This window comes from Stegostoma tigrinum, chromosome 6 (genome assembly GCF_030684315.1).
Source record: "Stegostoma tigrinum isolate sSteTig4 chromosome 6, sSteTig4.hap1, whole genome shotgun sequence".
Lineage (NCBI taxonomy): Eukaryota > Metazoa > Chordata > Chondrichthyes > Orectolobiformes > Stegostomatidae > Stegostoma > Stegostoma tigrinum.
The window spans coordinates 113015690-113037863 of NC_081359.1; the positions used below are offsets into that span (position 1 = coordinate 113015690).

A 22174-nucleotide genomic window follows, 5' to 3' on the forward strand; every position below is an offset into this window, starting at 1 on the left:
CAGTGTGGGCAGTGGGTATATTGCAGTGTGGGCGATGGGTATATTACAGTGTGGGCCGTGGGTATATTACAGTGTGGGCTGTGGGTATATTACAGTGCGGGCAGTGGGTATATTACAGTGCAGGCGGTGGGTATATTACAGTGACAGTGGGTATATTACAGTGCGGGCGGTGGGTATATTACAGTGTGGGCAGTGGATATATTACAGTGTGGCGGTGGGTATATTACAGTGCGGGCAGTGGGTATATTACAGTGTGGGCAGTGGGTATATTACAGTGTGGCGGTGGGTATATTACAGTGCGGGCAGTGGGTATATTACAGTGCGGGCAGTGGGTATATTACAGTGTGGCGGTGGATATATTACAGTGTAGGCGGTGGGTATATTACTGTGTGGGCAGTGGGTATATTACAGTGCGGGCAGTGGGTATATTACAGTGTGGCGGTGGGTATATTACAGTGCGGGCAGTGGGTATATTACAGTGTGGGCAGTGGGTATATTACAGTGTGGCGGTGGGTATATTACAGTGCGGGCAGTGGGTATATTACAGTGCGGGCAGTGGGTATATTACAGTGTCGGAAGTGGGTGTATTACAGTGCGGGCAGTGGGTATATTACAGTGCGGGCAGTGGGTATATTACAGTGTGGCGGTGGGTATATTACAGTGCGGGCAGTGGGTATATTACAGTGTTGGCAGTGGGTATATTACAGTGTGGGCGGTGGGTATATTACAGTGTGGGCGGTGGGTATATTACAGTGCAGGCAGTGGGTATATTACAGTGTGGGCGGTGGTTATATTGCAGTGTGGGCACTGGGTATATTACAGTGTGGGCAGTGGGTATATTACAGTGTGGGCACTGGGTATATTACAGTGTGGGCGGTGGGTATATTACAGTGCGGGCGGTGGGTACATTACAGTGTTGGCGGTGGGTACATTACAGTGTGGGCAGTGGGTATATTACAGTGCGGGCGGTTGGTACATTACAGTGTGGGCGGTGGGTATATTACAGTGCAGGCAGTGGGTATATTACAATGTGGGCGGTGGGTATATTGCAGGGTGGGCGGTGGGTATATTACAGTGTGGGCGGTGGTTATATTGCAGTGTGGGCACTGGGTATATTACAGTGTGGGCGGTGGTTATATTGCAGTGTGGGCACTGGGTATATTACAGTGTGGGCAGTGGGTATATTACAGTGCGGGCACTGGGTATATTACAGTGTGGGCAGTGGGTATATTGCAGTGCAGGCAGTGGGTGTATTACAGTGTGGGCAGTGGGTACATTACAGTGTGGGCGGTGGGTATATTACAGTGCGGGCGGTGGGTATATTGCAGTCTGGGCAGTGGTTATATTGCAGTGTGGGCACTGGGTATATTACAGTGTGGGCAGTGGGTATATTACAGTGTGGGCACTGGGTATTTTACAGTGTGGGCAGTGGGAATATTACAGTGTGGGCACTGGGTATATTACAGTGTGGGCAGTGGGTATATTACAGTGTGGGCACTGGGTCTATTGCAGTGTGGGCAGTGGGTATATTGCAGTGCAGGCGGTGGGTGTATTACAGTGTGGGCAGTGGGTACATTACAGTGTGGGCGGTGGGTATATTACAGTGCAGGCGGTGGGTACATTACAGTGCGGGCAGTGGGTATATTACAGTGCGGGCGGTGGGTATATTACAGTGCGGGCTGTGGGTATATTGCAGTGTGGGCACTGGGTACATTTCAGTGTGGCAGTGGGTATATTACAGTGCGGGCTGTGGGTATATTACAGTGTGGGCACTGGGTATATTACAGTGTGGGCAGTGGTTATATTGCAGTGTGGGCAGTGGGTATAACACAGTGTGGGCACTGGGTATATTACAGTGTTGGCAGTGGGTATATTACAGTGTGGGCGGTGGGTACATTACAGTGTGGGCAGTGGTTATATTACAGTGTGGGCAGTGGGTATATTACCGTGTGGGCAGTGGGTACATTACAGTGTGGGTGGTGGGTATATTACAGTGTGGGTGGTGCGTATATTACAGTTCGGGCGGTGGGTATATTACAGTGTGGGGTGTTGGTATATTACAGTGCGGGTGGTGGGTATATTACAGTGCGGGCCGTGGGTATATTACAGTGTGGGCTGTGGGTATATTACAGTGCGGGCAGTGGGTATATTACAGTGCAGGCGGTGGGTATATTACAGTGACAGTGGGTATATTACAGTGCGGGCGGTGGGTATATTACAGTGTGGGCAGTGGGTATATTACAGTGTGGGCACTGGGTATATTACAGTGTGGGCAGTGGGTATATTGCAGTGCAGGCGGTGGGTGTATTACAGTGTGGGCAGTGGGTACATTACAGTGCAGGCGGTGGGTATATTACAGTGCAGGCGGTGGGCATATTGCAGTCTGGGCAGTGGTTATATTGCAGTGTGGGCACTGGGTATATTACAGTGTGGGCAGTGGGTATATTACAGTGTGGGCACTGGGTATTTTACAGTGTGGGCAGTGGGAATATTACAGTGTGGGCACTGGGTATATTACAGTGTGGGCAGTGGGTATATTACAGTGTGGGCACTGGGTCTATTACAGTGTGGGCAGTGGGTATATTGCAGTGCAGGTGGTGGGTGTATTACAGTGTGGGCAGTGGGTACATTACAGTGTGGGCGGTGGGTATATTACAGTGCAGGCGGTGGGTACATTACAGTGCGGGCAGTGGGTATATTACAGTGCGGGCGGTGGGTATATTACAGTGCGGGCTGTGGGTATATTGCAGTGTGGGCACTGGGTACATTTCAGTGTGGCAGTGGGTATATTACAGTGCGGGCTGTGGGTATATTACAGTGTGGGCACTGGGTATATTACAGTGTGGGCAGTGGTTATATTGCAGTGTGGGCAGTGGGTATAATACAGTGTGGGCACTGGGTATATTACAGTGTTGGCAGTGGGTATATTACAGTGTGGGCGGTGGGTACATTACAGTGTGGGCAGTGGTTATATTACAGTGTGGGCAGTGGGTATATTACCGTGTGGGCAGTGGGCACATTACAGTGTGGGTGGTGGGTATATTACAGTGTGGGTGGTGCGTATATTACAGTGCGGGCGGTGGGTATATTACAGTGTGGGGTGTTGGTATATTACAGTGCGGGTGGTGGGTATATTACAGTGCGGGCCGTGGGTATATTACAGTGTGGGCTGTGGGTATATTACAGTGCGGGCAGTGGGTATATTACAGTGCAGGCGGTGGGTATATTACAGTGACAGTGGGTATATTACAGTGCGGGCGGTGGGTATATTACAGTGTGGGCAGTGGGTATATTACAGTGCGGGCAGTGGGTATATTACAGTGTGGCGGTGGATATATTACAGTGTAAGCGGTGGGTATATTACAGTGTGGGCAGGGGGTATATTACAGTGCGGGCAGTGGGTATATTACAGTGTGGCGGTGGGTATATTACAGTGCGGGCAGTGGTTATATTACAGTGCGGGCAGTGGGTATATTACAGTGTGGCGGTGGGTATATTACAGTGCGGGCAGTGGATATATTACAGTGTCGGAAGTGGGTGTATTACAGTGCGGGCAGTGGGTATATTACAGTGCGGGCAGTGGGTATATTACAGTGTGGGCTGTGGGTATATTGCAGTGTGGGCACTGGGTACATTACAGTGTGGGCAGTGGGTATATTACAGTGTGGGTGGTGGGTATATTACAGTGCGGGCGGTGGGTACATTACAGTGTGGGCTGTGGGTATATTACAGTGTGGGCGGTGGGTACATTACATTGTGGGCAGTGGGCATATTACAGTGCAGCAGTGGGTATATTACAGTGTGGGCAGTGGGTATATTACAGTGCGGCAGTGGGTATATTACAGTGTAGGCAGTGGGTATATTACAGTGTGGGCAGTGGGTATATTACAGTGCTGCAGTGGGTATATTACAGTGTGGGCAGTGGGTATATTACAGTGGGGGCACTGGATATATTACAGTGCGGGCCGTGGGTATATTACAGTGTGTCAGTGGGTATATTACAGTGCGGCAGTGGGTATATTACAGTCTGGGCAGTGGGTATATTACAGTGTGGGCACTGGGTGTATTACAGTGCACGCCGTGGGTATATTACAGTGTGGCAGTGGGTATATTACAGTGCGGGCTGAGGTATATTACAGTGTGGGCGGTGGGTATATTACAGTGCGGGCGGTGGGTATATTACAGTGCGGGCAGTGGGTATATTACAGTGGGGGCGGTGGGTATATTACAGTGCGGGCGGTGGTTATATTACAGTGCGGCAGTGGGTATATTACAGTGTGGGTGGTGGGTATATTACAGTGCGGGCCGTGGGTATATTACAGTGTGGCAGTGGGTATCTTACAGTGCGGGCTGAGGTATATTACAGTGTGGGCGGTGGGTATATTACAGTGCGGGCGGTGGGTATATTACAGTGCGGGCAGTGGGTATATTACAGTGGGGGCGGTGGGTATATTACAGTGCGGGCGGTGGTTATATTACAGTGCGGCAGTGGGTATATTACAGTGTGGGTGGTGGGTATATTACAGTGTGGGTGGTGGGTATATTACAGTGCGGGCAGTGGGTATCTTACAGTGCGGGCTGAGGTATATTACAGTGTGGGCGGTGGGTATATTACAGTGCGGGCGGTGGGTATATTACAGCGCGGGCGGTGGTTATATTACAGTGCGGGCAGTGGGTATATTACAGTGTGGGCGGTGGGTATATTACAGCGCGGGCGATGGTTATATTACAGTGCGGGCAGTGGGTATATTACAGTGTGGGTTGTGGGTATATTACAGTGCGGGCAGTGGGTTTATTACAGTGCGGGCGGTGGGAATATTACAGTGTGGGTGGTGGGTATATTACAGTGCGGGCAGTGGGTTTATTACAGTGCGGGCGGTGGGTATATTACAGTGCGGGCCGTGGGTATATTACAGTGTGGGGTGTTGGTATATTACAGTGCGGGTGGTGGGTATATTACAGTGCGGGCCGTGGGTATATTACAGTGTGGGCTGTGGGTATATTACAGTGCGGGCAGTGGGTATATTACAGTGCAGGCGGTGGGTATATTACAGTGACAGTGGGTATATTACAGTGCGGGCGGTGGGTATATTACAGTGTTGGCAGTGGGTATATTACAGTGCGGGCAGTGGGTATATTACAGTGTGGCGGTGGATATATTACAGTGTAAGCGGTGGGTATATTACAGTGTGGGCAGTGGGTATATTACAGTGCGGGCAGTGGGTATATTACAGTGTGGCGGTGGGTATATTACAGTGTGGGCAGTGGGTATATTACATTGCGGGCAGTGGGTATATTACAGTGTGGCGGTGGGTATATTACAGTGCGGGCAGTGGGTATATTACAGTGTCGGAAGTGGGTGTATTACAGTGCGGGCAGTGGGTATATTACAGTGCGGGCAGTGGGTATATTACAGTGTGGCGGTGGGTATATTACAGTGCGGGCAGTGGGTATATTACAGTGCGGGCAGTGGGTATATTACAGTGTGGGTGGTGGGTATATTACAGTGCGGGCGGTGGGTATATTACAGTGCAGGTGGTGGGTATATTACAGTGCGGGCGGTGGGTACATTACAGTGTTGGCGGTGGGTATATTACAGTGCGGGCAGTGGGTATATTACAGTGCGGGCGGTGGGTATATTACAGTGTGGGGTGTGGGTATATTACAGTGTGGGCGGTGGGTATATTACAGTGCAGGCAGTTGGTATATTACAGTGTGGGTTGTGGGTATATTACAGTGCGGGCGGTGGGTATATTACAGTGCAGGCAGTGGGTATATTACAGTGTGGGCGGTGGGTATATTACAGTGTGGGGTGTGGGTATATTACAGTGTGGGCGGTGGGTATATTACAGTGCAGGCAGTGGGTATATTACAGTGTGGGCGGTGGTTATATTGCAGTGTGGGCACTGGGTATATTACAGTGTGGGCAGTGGGTATATTACAGTGTGGGCACTGGGTATATTACAGTGTGGGTGGTGGGTATATTACAGTGCGGGCGGTGGGTACATTACAGTGTTGGCGGTGGGTATATTACAGTGTGGGCAGTGGGTATATTACAGTGCGGGCGGTTGGTACATTACAGTGTGGGCGGTGGGTATATTACAGTGCAGGCAGTGGGTATATTACAATGTGGGCGGTGGGTATATTGCAGTGTGGGCGGTGGGTATATTACAGTGTGGGCGGTGGTTATATTGCAGTGTGGGCACTGGGTATATTACAGTGTGGGCAGTGGGTATATTACAGTGTGGGCACTGGGTATATTACAGTGTGGGCAGTGGGTATATTACAGTGTGGGCGGTGGGTATATTACAGTGCGGGCGGTGGATATATTGCAGTCTGGGCAGTGGTTATATTGCAGTGTGGGCACTGGGTATATTACAGTGTGTGCAGTGGGAATATTACCGTGTGGGCACTGGGTATATTACAGTGCGGGCGGTGGGTATATTACAGTGCGGGCTGTGGGTATATTGCAGTGTGGGCACTGGGTACATTTCAGTGTGGCAGTGGGTATATTACAGTGCGGGCTGTGGGTATATTACAGTGTGGGCACTGGGTATATTACAGTGTGGGCAGTGGTTATATTGCAGTGAGGGCACTGGGTATAATACAGTGTGTGCACTGGGTATATTACAGTGTGGGCAGTGGGTATATTACAGTGTGGGCGGTGGGTACATTACAGTGTGGGCAGTGGTTATATTACAGTGTGGGCAGTGGGTATATTACCGTGTGGGCAGTGGGTACATTACAGTGTGGGCGGTGGGTATATTACAGTGTGGGTGGTGCGTATATTACAGTGCGGGCGGTGGGTATATTACAGTGTGGGGTGTTGGTATATTACAGTGCGGGTGGTGGGTATATTACAGTGCGGGCCGTGGGTATATTACAGTGTGGGCTGTGGGTATATTACAGTGCGGGCAGTGGGTATATTACAGTGCAGGCGGTGGGTATTTTACAGTGACAGTGGGTATATTACAGTGCGGGCGGTGGGTATATTACAGTGTGGGCAGTGGGTATATTACAGTGCGGGCAGTGGGTATATTACAGTGTGGCGGTGGATATATTACAGTGTAAGCGGTGGGTATATTACAGTGTGGGCAGTGGGTATATTACAGTGCGGGCAGTGGGTATATTACAGTGTGGCGGTTGGTATATTACAGTGCGGGCAGTGGGTATATTACAGTGCGGGCAGTGGGTATATTACAGTGTGGCGGTGGGTATATTACAGTGCGGGCAGTGGGTATATTACAGTGTCGGAAGTGGGTGTATTACAGTGCGGGCAGTGGGTATATTACAGTGCGGGCAGTGGGTATATTACAGTGTGGCGGTGGGTATATTACAGTGCGGGCAGTGGGTATATTACAGTGCGGGCAGTGGGTATATTACAGTGTGGGTGGTGGGTATATTACAGTGCGGGCGGTGGGTACATTACAGTGCAGGTGGTGGGTATATTACAGTGCGGGCGGTGGGTACATTACAGTGTTGGCGGTGGGTATATTACAGTGCGGGCAGTGGGTATATTACAGTGCGGGCGGTGGGTATATTACAGTGTGGGGTGTGGGTATATTACAGTGTGGGCGGTGGGTATATTACAGTGCAGGCAGTTGGTATATTACAGTGTGGGTAGTGGGTATATTACAGTGCGGGCGGTGGGTATATTACAGTGCAGGCAGTGGGTATATTACAGTGTGGGCGGTGGGTATATTACAGTGTGGGGTGTGGGTATATTACAGTGTGGGCGGTGGGTATATTACAGTGCAGGCAGTGGGTATATTACAGTGTGGGCGGTGGTTATATTGCAGTGTGGGCACTGGGTATATTACAGTGTGGGCAGTGGGTATATTACAGTGTGGGCACTGGGTATATTACAGTGCCGGGCGGTGGGTATATTACAGTGCGGGCGGTGGGTATATTACAGTGCGGGCTGTGGGTATATTGCAGTGTGGGCACTGGATACTTTACAGTGTGGGCGGTGGGTATGTTACAGTGTAGGCAGTGGGTATATTACAGTGTGGGCAGTGGGTATATTACAGTGCAGGCAGTGGGTATATTACAGTGTGGGCGGTGGGTATATTACAGTGTGGGCAGTGGGTATATTGCAGTGTGGGCGGTGGGTATGTTACAGTGTGGGCAGTGGGTATATTACAGTGTGGGCGGTGGGTATATTACAGTGTGGGCAGTGGGTATATTACAGTGTGGGCGGTGGGTATATTACAGTGTGGGCAGTGGGTATATTACAGTGCGGGCCGTGGGTATATTACAGTGTGGGCGGTGGATATATTACTTTGTGGGCAGTGGGTATATTGCAGTGTGGGCTGTGGGTATATTACAGTGTGGGCGGTGGGTATATTACAGTGTGGGCCGTGGGTATATTACAGTGTGGGCGGTGGGTATATTACAGTGTGGGCGGTGGATATATTACAGTGTGGGCAGTGGGTATATTGCAGTGTGGGCTGTGGGTATATTACAGTGCGGGCCGTGGGTATATTACAGTGTGGGGTGTTGGTATATTACAGTGCGGGTGGTGGGTATATTACAGTGCGGGCCATGGGTATATTACAGTGTGGGCTGTGGGTATATTACAGTGCGGGCGGTGGGTATATTACAGTGCGGGGTGTGCGTATATTACAGTGCGGGCAGTGGGTATATTACAGTGTGGGCAGTGGGTATATTGCAGTGTGGGCGGTGGGTATATTACAGTGAGGGCGGTGGGTATATTACAGTGTGGGCCGTGGGTATATTACAGTGCGGGCGGTGGGTATATTACAGTGTGGGGTGTGGGTATATTACAGTGTTGGCGGTGGGTATATTACATTGCGGGCAGTGGGTATATTACATTGCGGGCAGTGGGTATATTGCAGTGTGGGCGGTGGGTATATTACAGTGCGGGCGCGTGGGTATATTACAGTGTGGGCAGTGGGTATATTACAGTGTGGGCGGTGGGTATATTACATTGCGGGCGGTGGGTATATTACAGTGCGGGCGGTGGGTATATTACAGTGCAGGCGGTGGCTATATTACAGTGACAGTGGGTATATTACAGTGCGGGCGGTGGGTATATTACAGTGTGGGCTGTGGGTATATTGCAGTGTGGGCACTGGGTACATTACAGTGTGGGCAGTGGGTATATTACAGTGTGGGTGGTGGGTATATTACAGTGCGGGCGGTGGGTACATTACAGTGTGGGCTGTGGGTATATTACAGTGTGGGCGGTGGGTACATTACATTGTGGGCAGTGGGCATATTACAGTGCGGCAGTGGGTATATTACAGTGTGGGCAGTGGGTATATTACAGTGTGGGCGGTGGGTATATTACAGTGTGGGCAGTGGGTATATTACAGTGCGGGCAGTGGGTATATTACAGTGTGGGCGGTGGATATATTACTTTGTGGGCAGTGGGTATATTGCAGTGTGGGCTGTGGGTATATTACAGTGTGGGCGGTGGGTATATTACAGTGTGGGCCGTGGGTATATTACAGTGTGGGCGGTGGGTATATTACAGTGTGGGCGGTGGATATATTACAGTGTGGGCAGTGGGTATATTGCAGTGTGGGCTGTGGGTATATTACAGTGCGGGCCGTGGGTATATTACAGTGTGGGGTGTTGGTATATTACAGTGCGGGTGGTGGGTATATTACAGTGCGGGCCATGGGTATATTACAGTGTGGGCTGTGGGTATATTACAGTGCGGGCGGTGGGTATATTACAGTGCGGGGTGTGGGTATATTACAGTGCGGGCAGTGGGTATATTACAGTGTGGGCGGTGGGTATATTACAGTGCGGGCGGTGGGTATATTACAGTGCAGGCGGTGGGTATATTACAGTGCGGGCGGTGGGTACATTACAGTGTTGGCGGTGGGTATATTACAGTGCGGGCAGTGGGTATATTACAGTGCGGGCGGTGGGTATATTACAGTGTGGGGTGCGGGTATATTACAGTGTGGGCGGTGGGTATATTACAGTGCAGGCAGTTGGTATATTACAGTGTGGGTTGTGGGTATATTACAGTGCGGGCGGTGGGTATATTACAGTGCAGGCAGTGGGTATATTACAGTGTGGGCGGTGGGTATATTACAGTGTGGGGTGTGGGTATATTACAGTGTGGGCGGTGGGTATATTACAGTGCAGGCAGTGGGTATATTACAGTGTGGGCCGTGGTTATATTGCAGTGTGGGCACTGGGTATATTACAGTGTGGGCAGTGGGTATATTACAGTGTGGGCACTGGGTATATTACAGTGTGGGCGGTGGGTATATTACAGTGCGGGCGGTGGGTACATTACAGTGTTGGCGGTGGGTATATTACAGTGTGGGCTGTGGGTATATTACAGTGCGGGCGGTTGGTACATTACAGTGTGGGCGGTGGGTATATTACAGTGCAGGCAGTGGGTATATTACAATGTGGGCGGTGGGTATATTGCAGTGTGGGCGGTGGGTATATTACAGTGTGCGCGGTGGTTATATTGCAGTGTGGGCACTGGGTATATTACAGTGTGGGCGGTGGTTATATTGCAGTGTGGGCACTGGGTATATTACAGTGTGGGCAGTGGGTATATTACAGTGTGGGCACTGGGTATATTACAGTGTGGGCAGTGGGTATATTACAGTGTGGGCGGTGGGTATATTACAGTGCGGGCGGTGGGTATATTGCAGTCTGGGGAGTGGTTATATTGCAGTGTGGGCACTGGGTATATTACAGTGTGTGCAGTGGGTATATTACAGTGTGGGCACTGGGTATTTTACAGTGTGGGCAGTGGGAATATTACCGTGTGGGCACTGGGTATATTACAGTGCGGGCGGTGGGTATATTACAGTGCGGGCTGTGGGTATATTGCCGTGTGGGCACTGGGTACATTTCAGTGTGGCAGTGGGTATATTACAGTGCGGGCTGTGGGTATATTACAGTGTGGGCACTGGGTATATTACAGTGTGGGCAGTGGTTATATTGCAGTGTGGGCACTGGGTATAATACAGTGTGTGCACTGGGTATATTACAGTGTGGGCAGTGGGTATATTACAGTGTGGGCGGTGGGTACATTACAGTGTGGGCAGTGGTTATATTACAGTGTGGGCAGTGGGTATATTACCGTGTGGGCAGTGGGTACATTACAGTGTGGGCGGTGGGTATATTACAGTGTGGGTGGTGCGTATATTACAGTGCGGGCGGTGGGTATATTACAGTGTGGGGTGTTGGTATATTACAGTGCGGGTGGTGGGTATATTACAGTGCGGGCCGTGGGTATATTACAGTGTGGGCTGTGGGTATATTACAGTGCGGGCAGTGGGTATATTACAGTGCAGGCGGTGGGTATATTACAGTGACAGTGGGTATATTACAGTGCGGGCGGTGGGTATATTACAGTGTGGGCAGTGGGTATATTACAGTGCGGGCAGTGGGTATATTACAGTGTGGCGGTGGATATATTACAGTGTAAGCGGTGGGTATATTACAGTGTGGGCAGGGGGTATATTACAGTGCGGGCAGTGGGTATATTACAGTGTGGCGGTTGGTATATTACAGTGCGGGCAGTGGGTATATTACAGTGCGGGCAGTGGGTATATTACAGTGTGGGCTGTGGGTATATTACAGTGCGGGCAGTGGGTATATTACAGTGTCGGAAGTGGGTGTATTACAGTGCAGGCAGTGGGTATATTACAGTGTGGGCGGTGGGTATATTACAGTGTGGGGTGTGGGTATATTACAGTGTGGGCGGTGGGTATATTACAGTGCAGGCAGTGGGTATATTACAGTGTGGGCGGTGGTTATATTGCAGTGTGGGCACTGGGTATATTACAGTGTGGGCAGTGGGTATATTACAGTGTGGGCACTGGGTATATTACAGTGTGGGCGGTGGGTATATTACAGTGCGGGCGGTGGGTACATTACAGTGTTGGCGGTGGGTATATTACAGTGTGGGCTGTGGGTATATTACAGTGCGGGCGGTTGGTACATTACAGTGTGGGCGGTGGGTATATTACAGTGCAGGCAGTGGGTATATTACAATGTGGGCGGTGGGTATATTGCAGTGTGGGCGGTGGGTATATTACAGTGTGCGCGGTGGTTATATTGCAGTGTGGGCACTGGGTATATTACAGTGTGGGCGGTGGTTATATTGCAGTGTGGGCACTGGGTATATTACAGTGTGGGCAGTGGGTATATTACAGTGTGGGCACTGGGTATATTACAGTGTGGGCAGTGGGTATATTACAGTGTGGGCGGTGGGTATATTACAGTGCGGGCGGTGGGTATATTGCAGTCTGGGGAGTGGTTATATTGCAGTGTGGGCACTGGGTATATTACAGTGTGTGCAGTGGGTATATTACAGTGTGGGCACTGGGTATTTTACAGTGTGGGCAGTGGGAATATTACCGTGTGGGCACTGGGTATATTACAGTGCGGGCGGTGGGTATATTACAGTGCGGGCTGTGGGTATATTGCCGTGTGGGCACTGGGTACATTTCAGTGTGGCAGTGGGTATATTACAGTGCGGGCTGTGGGTATATTACAGTGTGGGCACTGGGTATATTACAGTGTGGGCAGTGGTTATATTGCAGTGTGGGCACTGGGTATAATACAGTGTGTGCACTGGGTATATTACAGTGTGGGCAGTGGGTATATTACAGTGTGGGCGGTGGGTACATTACAGTGTGGGCAGTGGTTATATTACAGTGTGGGCAGTGGGTATATTACCGTGTGGGCAGTGGGTACATTACAGTGTGGGCGGTGGGTATATTACAGTGTGGGTGGTGCGTATATTACAGTGCGGGCGGTGGGTATATTACAGTGTGGGGTGTTGGTATATTACAGTGCGGGTGGTGGGTATATTACAGTGCGGGCCGTGGGTATATTACAGTGTGGGCTGTGGGTATATTACAGTGCGGGCAGTGGGTATATTACAGTGCAGGCGGTGGGTATATTACAGTGACAGTGGGTATATTACAGTGCGGGCGGTGGGTATATTACAGTGTGGGCAGTGGGTATATTACAGTGCGGGCAGTGGGTATATTACAGTGTGGCGGTGGATATATTACAGTGTAAGCGGTGGGTATATTACAGTGTGGGCAGGGGGTATATTACAGTGCGGGCAGTGGGTATATTACAGTGTGGCGGTTGGTATATTACAGTGCGGGCAGTGGGTATATTACAGTGCGGGCAGTGGGTATATTACAGTGTGGGCTGTGGGTATATTACAGTGCGGGCAGTGGGTATATTACAGTGTCGGAAGTGGGTGTATTACAGTGCGGGCAGTGGGTATATTACAGTGCGGGCAGTGGGTATATTACAGTATGGCGGTGGGTATATTACAGTGCGGGCGGTGGGTATATTACAGTGCGGGCAGTGGGTATATTACAGTGTGGGTGGTGGGTATATTACAGTGCGGGCGGTGGGTATATTACAGTGCAGGTGGTGGGTATATTACAGTGCGGGCGGTGGGTACATTACAGTGTTGGCGGTGGGTATATTACAGTGCGGGCAGTGGGTATATTACAGTGCGGGCGGTGGGTATATTACAGTGTGGGGTGTGGGTATATTACAGTGTGGGCGGTGGGTATATTACAGTGCAGGCAGTTGGTATATTACAGTGTGGGTTGTGGGTATATTACAGTGCGGGCGGTGGGTATATTACAGTGCAGGCAGTGGGTATATTACAGTGTGGGCGGTGGGTATATTACAGTGTGGGGTGTGGGTATATTACAGTGTGGGCGGTGGGTATATTACAGTGCAGGCAGTGGGTATATTACAGTGTGGGCGGTGGTTATATTGCAGTGTGGGCACTGGGTATATTACAGTGTGGGCAGTGGGTATATTACAGTGTGGGCACTGGGTATATTACAGTGTGGGCGGTGGGTATATTACAGTGCGGGCGGTGGGTACATTACAGTGTTGGCGGTGGGTATATTACAGTGTGGGCAGTGGGTATATTACAGTGCGGGCGGTTGGTACATTACAGTGTGGGCGGTGGGTATATTACAGTGCAGGCAGTGGGTATATTACAATGTGGGCGGTGGGTATATTGCAGTGTGGGCGGTGGGTATATTACAGTGTGCGCGGTGGTTATATTGCAGTGTGGGCACTGGGTATATTACAGTGTGGGCGGTGGTTATATTGCAGTGTGGGCACTGGGTATATTACAGTGTGGGCAGTGGGTATATTACAGTGTGGGCACTGGGTATACTACAGTGTGGGCAGTGGGTATATTACAGTGTGGGCGGTGGGTATATTACAGTGTGGGCAGTGGGTATATTACAGTGTGGGCGGTGGGTATATTACAGTGCAGGCAGTGGGTATATTACAGTGTGTGCAGTGGGTATATTACAGTGCCGGCCGTGGGTATATTACAGTGCGGGCGGTGGGTATATTACAGTGCGGGCTGTGGGTATATTGCAGTGTGGGCACTGGATACTTTACAGTGTGGGCGGTGGGTATGTTACAGTGTAGGCAGTGGGTATATTACAGTGTGGGCAGTGGGTATATTACAGTGCAGGCAGTGGGTATATTACAGTGTGGGCTGTGGGTATATTACAGTGTGGGCGGTGGGTGTATTACAGTGCGGGCCGTGGGTACATTACAATGTGGGCAGTGGGTATATTGCAGTGTGGGCGGTGGGTATGTTACAGTGTGGGCAGTGGGTATATTACAGTGTGGGCGGTGGGTATATTACAGTGTCGGCAGTGGGTATATTACAGTGTGGGCGGTGGGTATATTACAGTGTGGGCAGTGGGTATATTACAGTGCGGGCCGTGGGTATATTACAGTGTGGGCGGTGGATATATTACTTTGTGGGCAGTGGGTATATTGCAGTGTGGGCTGTGGGTATATTACAGTGTGGGCGGTGGGTATATTACAGTGTGGGCCGTGGGTATATTACAGTGTGGGCGGTGGGTATATTACAGTGTGGGCGGTGGATATATTACAGTGTGGGCAGTGGGTATATTGCAGTGTGGGCTGTGGGTATATTACAGTGCGGGCCGTGGGTATATTACAGTGTGGGGTGTTGGTATATTACAGTGCGGGTGGTGGGTATATTACAGTGCGGGCCATGGGTATATTACAGTGTGGGCTGTGGGTATATTACAGTGCGGGCGGTGGGTATATTACAGTGCGGGGTGTGGGTATATTACAGTGCGGGCAGTGGGTATATTACAGTGTGGGCAGTGGGTATATTGCAGTGTGGGCGGTGGGTATATTACAGTGAGGGCGGTGGGTATATTACAGTGTGGGCCGTGGGTATATTACAGTGCGGGCGGTGGGTATATTACAGTGTGGGGTGTGGGTATATTACAGTGTTGGCGGTGGGTATATTACATTGCGGGCAGTGGGTATATTACATTGCGGGCAGTGGGTATATTGCAGTGTGGGCGGTGGGTATATTACAGTGCGGGCGCGTGGGTATATTACAGTGTGGGCAGTGGGTATATTACAGTGCGGGCGGTGGGTATATTACAGTGCAGGCGGTGGCTATATTACAGTGACAGTGGGTATATTACAGTGCGGGCGGTGGGTATATTACAGTGTGGGCTGTGGGTATATTGCAGTGTGGGCACTGGGTACATTACAGTGTGGGCAGTGGGTATATTACAGTGTGGGTGGTGGGTATATTACAGTGCGGGCGGTGGGTACATTACAGTGTGGGCTGTGGGTATATTACAGTGTGGGCGGTGGGTACATTACATTGTGGGCAGTGGGCATATTACAGTGCGGCAGTGGGTATATTACAGTGTGGGCAGTGGGTATATTACAGTGTGGGCGGTGGGTATATTACAGTGTGGGCAGTGGGTATATTACAGTGCGGGCCGTGGGTATATTACAGTGTGGGCGGTGGATATATTACTTTGTGGGCAGTGGGTATATTGCAGTGTGGGCTGTGGGTATATTACAGTGTGGGCGGTGGGTATATTACAGTGTGGGCCGTGGGTATATTACAGTGTGGGCGGTGGGTATATTACAGTGTGGGCGGTGGATATATTACAGTGTGGGCAGTGGGTATATTGCAGTGTGGGCTGTGGGTATATTACAGTGCGGGCCGTGGGTATATTACAGTGTGGGGTGTTGGTATATTACAGTGCGGGTGGTGGGTATATTACAGTGCGGGCCATGGGTATATTACAGTGTGGGCTGTGGGTATATTACAGTGTGGGCGGTGGGTATATTACAGTGCGGGGTGTGGGTATATTACAGTGCGGGCAGTGGGTATATTACAGTGTGGGCAGTGGGTATATTGCAGTGTGGGCGGTGGGTATATTACGGTGAGGGCGGTGGGTATATTACAGTGTGGGCCGTGGGTATATTACAGTGCGGGCGGTGGATATATTACAGTGTGGGGTGTGGGTATATTACAGTGTTGGCGGTGGGTATATTACATTGCGGGCAGTGGGTATATTACATTGCGGGCAGTGGGTATATTGCAGTGTGGGCGGTGGGTATATTACAGTGCGGGCGCGTGGGTATATTACAGTGTGGGCAGTGGGTATATTACAGTGTGGGCGGTGGGTATATTACATTGCGGGCGGTGGGTATATTACAGTGCGGGCGGTGGGTATATTACAGTGCAGGCGGTGGCTATATTACAGTGACAGTGGGTATATTACAGTGCGGGCGGTGGGTATATTACAGTGTGGGCTGTGGGTATATTGCAGTGTGGGCACTGGGTACATTACAGTGTGGGCAGTGGGTATATTACAGTGTGGGTGGTGGGTATATTACAGTGCGGGCGGTGGGTACATTACAGTGTGGGCTGTGGGTATATTACAGTGTGGGCGGTGGGTACATTACATTGTGGGCAGTGGGCATATTACAGTGCGGCAGTGGGTATATTACAGTGTGGGCAGTGGGTATATTACAGTGCAGCAGTGGGTATATTACAGTGTGGGCGGTGGGTGTATTACAGTGCGGGCAGTGGGTATATTACAGTGCGGCAGTGGGTATATTACAGTGTGGGCAGTGGGTATATTACAGTGGGGGCACTGGATATATTACAGTGCGGGCCGTGGGTATATTACAGTGTTTCAGTGGGTATATTACAGTGCGGCAGTGGGTATATTACATTGTGGGCACTGGGTATATTACACTGCGGGCAGTGGGTATATTACAGTGTGGGCAGTGGGTATATTACAGTGTGGGCACTGGGTGTATTACAGTGCACGCCGTGGGTATATTACAGTGTGGCAGTTGGTATATTACAGTGCGGGCTGAGGTATATTACAGTGTGGGCGGTGGGTATATTACAGTGCGGGCGGTGGGTATATTACAGTGCGGGCAGTGGGTATATTACAGTGGGGGCGGTGGGTATATTATAGTGCGGGCGGTGGTTATATTACAGTGCGGCAGTGGGTATATTACAGTGTGGGTGGTGGGTATATTACAGTGCGGGCCGTGGGTATATTACAGTGTGGCAGTGGGTATCTTACAGTGCGGGCTGAGGTATATTACAGTGTGGGCGGTGGGTATATTACAGTGCGGGCGGTGGGTATATTACAGTGCAGGCAGTGGGTATATTACAGTGTGGGCGGTGGGTATATTACAGCGCGGGTGGTGGTTATATTACAGTGCGGGCAGTGGGTATATTACAGTGTGGGTTGTGGGTATATTACAGTGCGGGCAGTGGGTATATTACAGTGCGGGCGGTGGGTATATTACAGTGTGGGCAGTGGCTATATTACAGTGCAGGCGGTGGGTATATTGCAGTGTGGGCACTGGGTACATTACAGTATGGGTGGTGGGTATATTACAGTGTGGGCAGTGGGTATATTACAGTGCAGGCGGTGGGTACATTACAGTGTGGGCTGTGGGTATATTCCAGTGTGGGCGGTGGGTATATTACAGTGCTGGTAGTGGGTATATTACAGTGCGGGCGGTGGGTATATTACAGTGTGGGCAGTGGGTATATTACTGTGACAGTGGGTATATTACAGTGCAGATGGTGGGTACATTACAGTGTGGGCTTTGGGTATATTACAGTGCGGGCGGTGGGTATATTACATTGCGGGCGGTATGTATATTACAGTGCCAGTAGTGGGTATATTTCAGTGCGGGCGGTGGGTACATTACAGTGGCGGCAGTGGGTATATTACAGTGTGGGTGTTGGGTGTATTACAGTGTGGGCAGTGGGTATATTACAGTGTGGGCGGTGGGTATATTACAGTGTGGGCAGTGGGTATATTGCAGTGCGGGCGGTAGGTATATTACAGTGTGGGTGGTGGGTACATTACAGTGTGGGCAGTGGGTATATTTCAGTGTGGGCAGTGGGTATATTCCAGTGTGGGCAGTGGGTATATTACAGTGTGGGCACTGGGTATATTACAGTGCGGGCCGTGGGTATATTACAGTGTGGCAGTGGGTATATTACAGTGCGGGCTGAGGTATATTACAGTGTGGGCGGTAGGTATATTACAGTGCTGGCGGTGGGTATATTACAGTGCGGGCGGTGGGTATATTACAGTGTGGGCGGTGGGTGTATTACAGTGCAGGCGGTGGGTATATTACATTGCGGGCAGTGGGTATATTACATTGCGGGCAGTGGGTATATTGCAGTGTGGGCGGTGGGTATATTACAGTGCGGGCGCGTGGGTATATTACAGTGTGGGCAGTGGGTATATTACAGTGTGGGCGGTGGGTATATTACATTGCGGGCGGTGGGTATATTACAGTGCGGGCGGTGGGTATATTACAGTGCAGGCGGTGGCTATATTACAGTGACAGTGGGTATATTACAGTGCGGGCGGTGGGTATATTACAGTGTGGGCTGTGGGTATATTGCAGTGTGGGCACTGGGTACATTACAGTGTGGGCAGTGGGTATATTACAGTGTGGGTGGTGGGTATATTACAGTGCGGGCGGTGGGTACATTACAGTGTGGGCTGTGGGTATATTACAGTGTGGGCGGTGGGTACATTACATTGTGGGCAGTGGGCATATTACAGTGCGGCAGTGGGTATATTACAGTGTGGGCAGTGGGTATATTACAGTGCAGCAGTGGGTATATTACAGTGTGGGCGGTGGGTGTATTACAGTGCGGGCAGTGGGTATATTACAGTGCGGCAGTGGGTATATTACAGTGTGGGCAGTGGGTATATTACAGTGGGGGCACTGGATATATTACAGTGCGGGCCGTGGGTATATTACAGTGTTTCAGTGGGTATATTACAGTGCGGCAGTGGGTATATTACATTGTGGGCACTGGGTATATTACACTGCGGGCAGTGGGTATATTACAGTGTGGGCAGTGGGTATATTACAGTGTGGGCACTGGGTGTATTACAGTGCACGCCGTGGGTATATTACAGTGTGGCAGTTGGTATATTACAGTGCGGGCTGAGGTATATTACAGTGTGGGCGGTGGGTATATTACAGTGCGGGCGGTGGGTATATTACAGTGCGGGCAGTGGGTATATTACAGTGGGGGCGGTGGGTATATTATAGTGCGGGCGGTGGTTATATTACAGTGCGGCAGTGGGTATATTACAGTGTGGGTGGTGGGTATATTACAGTGCGGGCCGTGGGTATATTACAGTGTGGCAGTGGGTATCTTACAGTGCGGGCTGAGGTATATTACAGTGTGGGCGGTGGGTATATTACAGTGCGGGCGGTGGGTATATTACAGTGCAGGCAGTGGGTATATTACAGTGTGGGCGGTGGGTATATTACAGCGCGGGTGGTGGTTATATTACAGTGCGGGCAGTGGGTATATTACAGTGTGGGTTGTGGGTATATTACAGTGCGGGCAGTGGGTATATTACAGTGCGGGCGGTGGGTATATTACAGTGTGGGCACTGGGTACATTACAGTATGGGTGGTGGGTATATTACAGTGTGGGCAGTGGGTATATTACAGTGCAGGCGGTGGGTACATTACAGTGTGGGCTGTGGGTATATTCCAGTGTGGGCGGTGGGTATATTACAGTGCTGGTAGTGGGTATATTACAGTGCGGGCGGTGGGTATATTACAGTGTGGGCGGTGGGTATATTACTGTGACAGTGGGTATATTACAGTGCAGACGGTGGGTACATTACAGTGTGGGCTTTGGGTATATTACAGTGCGGGCGGTGGGTATATTACATTGCGGGCGGTATGTATATTACAGTGCCGGTAGTGGGTATATTTCAGTGCGGGCGGTGGGTACATTACAGTGGCGGCAGTGGGTATATTACAGTGTGGGTGTTGGGTGTATTACAGTGTGGGCAGTGGGTATATTACAGTGTGGGCGGTGGGTATATTACAGTGTGGGCAGTGGGTATATTGCAGTGCGGGCGGTAGGTATATTACAGTGTGGGCAGTGGGTATATTGCAGTGCGGGCGGTAGGTATATTACAGTGTGGGTGGTGGGTACATTACAGTGTGGGCAGTGGGTATATTACAGTGTGGGCACTGGGTATATTACAGTGCGGGCCGTGGGTATATTACAGTGTGGCAGTGGGTATATTACAGTGCGGGCTGAGGTATATTACAGTGTGGGCGGTAGGTATATTACAGTGCTGGCGGTGGGTATATTACAGTGCGGGCGGTGGGTATATTACAGTGTGGGCGGTGGGTGTATTACAGTGCAGGCGGTGGGTATATTACAGTGCGGGCGGTGGGTATATTACAGTGGGGGCGGTGGGTATATTACAGTGCGGGAGGTGGTTATATTACAGTGCAGGCAGTGGGTATATTACAGTGCTGGCTGTAGGTATATTACAGTGTGGCAGTGGGTATATTACAGTGCGGGCAGTGGGTATATTACAGTTCAGGTGTTGGGTATATTACAGTGCGGGCAGGGGTTTATTACAGTGCGGGCGGTGGGTATATTACAGTGTGGGTGGTGGGTATATTACAGTGCGGGCCGAGGTATATTACAGTGCGGGCGGTGGGTATATTACAGTGTGAGCAGTGGGTATATTACAGTGTGAGTGGTGGGTATATTACAGTGTGAGCAGTGGGTATATTACAGTGTGGGCGGTGGATATATTACAGTGCAGGCGGTGGGTATATTACAGTGCGGGCAGTGGGTATATTACAGTGCGGGCGGTGGGTATATTACAGTGTGGGTGGTGGGTATATTACAGTGTGGGCAGTGGGTATATTACAGTGTGGGCGGTGGGTGTATTACAGTGCGGGCAGTGGGTATATTACAGTGTGGGCGGTGGGTGTATTACAGTGTGGGCAGTGGGTGTATTACAGTGTGGGCAGTGGGTGTATTACAGTGCGGGCAGTGGGTATATTACAGTGTGGGTGGTGGGTGTATTACAGTGTGGGCAGTGGGTATATTACAGTGTGGGCGGTGGGTGTATTACAGTGCGGGCAGTGGGTATATTGCAGTGTGGGCGGTGGGTATATTACAGTGTGGGCGGTGGGTGTAGTACAGTGTGGGCAGTGGGTATATTACAGTGTCGGAAGTGGGTGTATTACAGTGCGGGCAGTGGGTATATTACAGTGCGGGCAGTGGGTATATTACAGTGTGGGCGGTGGGTGTATTACAGTGCAGGTAGTGGTTATATTACAGTGCGGGCGGTGGGTGTATTACAGTGTCGGAAGTGGGTGTATTACAGTGCGGGCGGTGGGTATATTGCAGTGTGGGCGGTGGGTGTATTACAGTGCAGGTAGTGGTTATATTACAGTGCAGGCGGTGGGTATATTACAGTGCGGGCAGTGGGTATATTACAGTGCGGGCGGTGGGTATATTACAGTGTGGGTGGTGGGTATATTACAGTGTGGGCAGTGGGTATATTACAGTGTGGGCGGTGGGTGTATTACAGTGCGGGCAGTGGGTATATTACAGTGTGGGCGGTGGGTGTATTACAGTGTGGGCAGTGGGTGTATTACAGTGTGGGCAGTGGGTGTATTACAGTGCGGGCAGTGGGTATATTACAGTGTGGGTGGTGGGTGTATTACAGTGTGGGCAGTGGGTATATTACAGTGTGGGCGGTGGGTGTATTACAGTGCGGGCAGTGGGTATATTGCAGTGTGGGCGGTGGGTATATTACAGTGTGGGCGGTGGGTGTAGTACAGTGTGGGCAGTGGGTATATTACAGTGTCGGAAGTGGGTGTATTACAGTGCGGGCAGTGGGTATATTACAGTGCGGGCAGTGGGTATATTACAGTGTGGGCGGTGGGTGTATTACAGTGCAGGTAGTGGTTATATTACAGTGCGGGCGGTGGGTGTATTACAGTGTCGGAAGTGGGTGTATTACAGTGCGGGCGG

At 50.8% G+C, this 22174-nt stretch overlaps 1 protein-coding gene across 2 annotated transcripts in view; it reads left to right on the top strand.

The window, feature by feature from the left end:
• The window catches only part of selenoj (selenoprotein J), a 112380-nt gene that overhangs the window by 89923 nt on the left and 283 nt on the right, over nt 1-22174 (top strand). The window lies entirely within an intron of this gene.